This window comes from Carassius auratus, chromosome 42 (assembly GCF_003368295.1).
Source record: "Carassius auratus strain Wakin chromosome 42, ASM336829v1, whole genome shotgun sequence".
Taxonomy (NCBI): Eukaryota; Metazoa; Chordata; class Actinopteri; order Cypriniformes; family Cyprinidae; genus Carassius; species Carassius auratus.
In genome coordinates this window covers 54,638-60,168 of record NC_039284.1, presented here as the reverse complement: position 1 = coordinate 60,168, position 5,531 = coordinate 54,638, and positions in this window count along the sequence as shown.

Genomic DNA, 5,531 nt, shown 5'->3' with positions numbered 1-5,531 from the left:
CCACCATCTGGTCTGGATACGTGCTGGATCCGGGCGACTGCAGTGACCCTCTGATCTGGATACAGACTGGATCTGGTGGCTACGGTGACCTCAGAATAAGAGAGAAACAGACTAATATTAGCGTAGATGCCATTCTTCTAATGATGTAGTAAGTACATCGGGTGTTATGGGAAGTGTTCCCGGCTCCGGTTTACCTAATTAATGCAGCCTAAAACTCCTTTAACGGATTTGGATATTAAAAGCATATTAGTATGTTATGTGTATGCCAGGTTAAAGAGATGGGTCTTTAATCTAGATTTAAACTGCAAGAGTGTGTCTGCCTCCCGAACAATGTTAGGTAGGTTATTCCAGAGTTTAGGCGCCAAATAGGAAAAGGATCTGCCGCCTGCAGTTGATTTTGATATTCTAGGTATTATCAAATTGCCTGAGTTTTGAGAACTTAGCGGACATAGAGGATTATAATGTAAAAGGAGCTCATTCAAATACTGAGGTGCTAAACCATTCAGGGCATTATAAGTAATAAGCAATATTTTTCTATACATAATCTATACAATATTTGATAGGGAGCCAGTGCAGTGTGGACAGGACCGGGCTAATATGGTCATACTTCTTGGTTCTAGTAAGAACTCTTGCTGCTGCATTTTGGACTAGCTGTAGTTTGTTTACTAAGCGTGCAGAACAACCACCCAATAAAGCATTACAATAATCTAACCTTGAGGTCATAAATGCATGGATTAACATTTCTGCATTTGACATTGAGAGCATAGGCCATAATTTTGATATATTTTTGAGATGGAAAAATGCAGTTTTACAAATGCTAGAAACGTGGCTTTCTAAGGAAAGATTGCGATCAAATAGCGCACCTAGGTTCTTAACAGATGACGAAGAATTGACAGAGCAACCATCAAGTCTTAGACAGTGTTCTAGGTTATTACAAGCAGAGTTTTTAGGTCCTATATTTAACACCTGTTTTATCAGAATTTAGCAGTAAGAAATTACTCGGTCATTCAATTTTTTATATCGATTATGCATTCCATTAGTTTTTCAAATTGGTGTGTTTCACTGGGCCACAAAGAAATATAGTGCTGAGTTTCTTTAGCATAACAGTGAAAGCTAACACCATGTTTCCTGATGATATCTTCCAAGGGTAACATATAAGGTGTGAAGAGTAGCGGCCCTAGTACTGAGCCTTGAGGTACTCCATACTGCACTTGTGGTCGATATGATACATCTTCATTCACTGCTACAAACTGATGGCAGTCATATAAGTACGATTTAAACCATGCTAATGCACTTCCATTAATGCCAACAAAGTGTTCAAGTCTATGCAAAAGAATGTTGTGGTCAATTGTGTCAAATGTAGCACGAAGATCCAATAAAACTAATAGAGAGATACACCCACGATCAGATGATAAGAGCAGATCATTTGTAACTCAGTACTATGATATGGTCTAAATCCTGACTGGAAATCCTCACATATACCATTTTTCTCTAAGAAGGAATATAATTGTGAGGATACCACCTTTTATAGTATCTTGGACAGAAAGGGGAGATTCGAGATTGGTCTTTAATTAACTAGTTCTTTGGGGTCAAGTTGTGGTTTTTTGATGAGAGGCTTAATAACAGCAAGTTTGAAGAATTTGGGGACATATCCTAATGACAATGAGGAATTAATAATAGGCAGAAGAGGATTTATGACTTCTGGAAGCACCTCTTTTAGGAGCTTAGATGGTATAGGGTCTAACATACATGTTGTTGGTTTAGATGATTTAACAAGTTTATACAATTATTCCTCTCCTATAGTAGAGAATGATTGGAACTGTTCCTCAGGGGGTCTGTAGTGCACTGTCTGATGTGATACTGTAGCTGACGGCTGAATGGTTGCAATTTTATCTCTAATAGTATTGATTTTAGAAGTAAAGTAGTTCATAAAGTCATTACTGTTGTGGTGTTGGGAAATGTCAAAACTTGTTGAGGCTTTATTTTTCGTTAATTTAGCCATTGTATTGAATAAATACCTGGGGTTATGTTTGTTTTCTTCTAAAAGAGAAGAAAAGTAATCAGTTTTTAATGCTTTTCTGTAGCCTTCCCGCCAAGCAATACGAAATACCTCTAGTTTTGTTTTCCTCCAGCTGCGCTCCATTTTTCGGGCTGCTCTCTTTAGGGTGCGAGTATGCTCATTATACCACGGTGTCAAACTGTTTTCCTTACCCTTCATTAAGCGTAAAGGAGCAACTGTATTTAAAGTACTAGAAAAGAGAGAGTCCATAGTTTCTGTTACATCATCAAGTTGTTCTGAGGTTTTGGATATGCTATGGAATTCGGATACATCAGGAAGATAACTTATAAAGCAGTCTTTTGTGGTAGAAGTGATGGTTCTTCCATACTTGTAACAAGAAGTAGAATTTACAATTTTGGCTATATGAAGTTTACACAGAACTAAATAATGATCTGAGATATCATCACTTGGCTGAATAATTTCAACACTATCAACATCAATTCCATGTGACAGTATTAAATCTAGAGTATGATTTCGACATGTTCGGGGAACAGACACAGTCTCTATAGTGTGATATCTAGGTGAAAGAGTCTCTATGTGCTGAGAATTAACTGACCTCTGTGATGGGAGGCAGCTAGCAGACGGTCGGTTTAGCCAGTCTGTCTGCTTCCTGACCTGGGCCCCAGTTAGTCAAGTATAAACACTAAGACTATGTGCCATATTTCTAGACAGAAGAGTGGCGCCACCCCAGGAAGGATGAAGACCTTCTCTTTTCAACAGGTCAGGTCTGCCCCAAAAGCTCGTCCAATTGTCTATGAAACCTATGTTATTCTGTGGGCACCACTTAGACATCCAGCCATTGAGTGATGACAATCTGCTATGCATCTCGTCACCATGGTAAGCAGGGAGGGGACCAGAGCATATTACAGTGTCTGACATCGTGCTTGCAAGTTCACACACCTCTTTAATGTTATTTTTAGTGATCTCCGACTGGCGAAGTCAAACATCATTAGCGCCGGCATGAATAACAATCTTACTGTATTTATGTTTAGCATTAGCCAGCACTTTTAAATTTGCCTTGATGTCAGGTGCTCTGGCTCCCGGTAAACATTTGACTATGGTGGCTGGTGTCTCTATATTCATGTTCCGTACAATAGAGTCGCCAATAACTAGAGCACTTTCATCAGGTTTCTCAGTGGGTGCATCACTGAGTGGGGAGAACCTGTTTAATGTTTTGATCGGAACAGAAGAGCGGTGTTTTGACCCACGACTATGCTTCCTCACTGTCACCAAGTTGCCCTGCTGCAGGGGCTCTGCTGGAACCGGACAATGTACAGGAATCCCTGAGCTAGACAAATCCAAAGCCGTATCTAGTGCCCTAACATTCTTACTGTCCTCAATTAAAGTTTGGATGCGTGTCTCTAATTCTGAAATCTTCTCTGTCAGCCTAACTATTTCCCTGCATTTATCACATGTGAATCCCTCATCTGTGACAGAGATAGATAAACTGTACATGTGGCAAGAGGTGCAAATAACAATAGCAGGAGAAGCCATTACTGACCGTGCTTGATGAAATATTATTACCACAGTTGTTTGATGAACTTTTGATTATGTAACTGGACGCTGAAAATTGAACGGGAGAACGCACATTCTAAACAGCTGATTGTACAAGTTAATCACTGTTCTCATCTAATGCACTGCTGCTCTGTAGAGCACACACACAGGCTTCAGACAGCAGCTCGAACATCACGTGTAGATCTCGTGCACAGAATCATTCAGCGTGGAAATGTACTGTCAATGCTGTTCTGTGATTTCTCAATAAAATAGCTTAGAAACTGAAAAGTTCAAAACTTATTTCTTAATAACTAAATCCCACAGCTTCACTAGTAGAGATGCTGCCATGTAGAATTAATCACACACTAATCATTCATTCATTAATGACGTCATCAGCGACTAGTCGACTTCGACTCGACTTTCATCACATAAAAGTCGACTTTAAAATATCACTAGTCGTTTAGTCGTAAACCTTTAACCTGTAGTTTTGATTCTCGCTGGGTCTCTCGCGAGAAGTAAATCAAACTTGTGTTGCAAGGCTCGTGATTGGCTATTCACCAGTGATGTCACACATTCATGTGCACGCTCTCCACAAACTCAGGATCAAAGCCTGAGTTGACAACGAAAGTTGATGATCAGCATCACGGTACCAACAGAGCCGGATTGGAGAGGTTTGGTTATGTAAACTCAAAACTAATCCTGTAACTGAATTTGTTCAGCTACCATCATGGTACAGGCCCCTGATGTTTGCTGATTCAGTTGTGTTTGATCAGGGTCCTGTTCTTCTTGCGCTCTATATTATTGTTGGGGATTTTACATGTTCCAAGATTAATTATCTGAAGCTCATCCTAGAGTTGCTGTGATAGCAACAGGTCCGTCAACTCAAACCTCTCAAAGTCAAAAAAGGATCAGGCTTATCTCACATAAACAGTATTTGATTGCATCTGAAAGTCTGTCCAAGCCACTGCTACTTTTTTATAAGTATTGTAGTATTATTTTGTAAATAATTAAAATGTTGCATGACCTATAATAATAGACACCACCTCATTTAGAGATTAATTCGTGAAGGAATAATTATCTCATAATTTTATCAGAGTCATACACTCATTACCTACAGCTTGAATGAGTCATGCATTAGTTTGAGCCTTGATGCTGGTGGCTTTAATCAATCACAGGAGATGCACTTCTCAAATTTCAAAATGATGTTCTGGTGCACAATTAATATCAAGTTAAGCCTATGTCTAAATGGATATTATGGATTAAGAAACTTTAATTCATGCTGTCATGTTTAATAAATCCGCTTCCAAATGAAATGAATTGCTAATTACAATACTCTTGATTTAAATAAAATTCAAAGCCTGTACAATTACTTAATTTTTTTAGAAATAATTGGAAATCTACGGGAGGGGACATGTTCGGTTCACTTAGTTTTGTCGTGGCCACAAGATATTAATTCAGCGGAATGTGATAAAATGTGGTGGCCTTGAGATCCTGTGTTGAGAGAACAACATCTGTTTCTCGTGGCCAGTACCGCCGCTCCCTATACACAGAGTACGCAGTTTATGTAGGGCACCAACTTCCAGGGGCACGGTCCCAGTTTCAAAAAATAAAATAAAACTAATAAAATAAGTTTATAAGCACACGTGTTTTATTAAAGTTCTATTTTGAGCCCTTATGGTAGGTGTGGGGTTTATTTTTTTTTCATTTTTTTGGCACAACAATACTGTTCAGCCTAGGACACCAATTGGGCCAGCAGCGGTCCTGCCCATGGCCACGAGTTTAATGCCTGAACAAACCTGCATGACCATAGCATTTATTATGATTAATGTTGTAATAAAGTAGTGCAATATGATACATTTGTCATTACATGTTCTTAAACAGAAAGTTATTTATTTGTATTTTTTTAAAGAATGTTAATGATTATTTTAATGGAGGCTTTGAAATACCTTTTAATGTACATATATATCAAACATTCCAC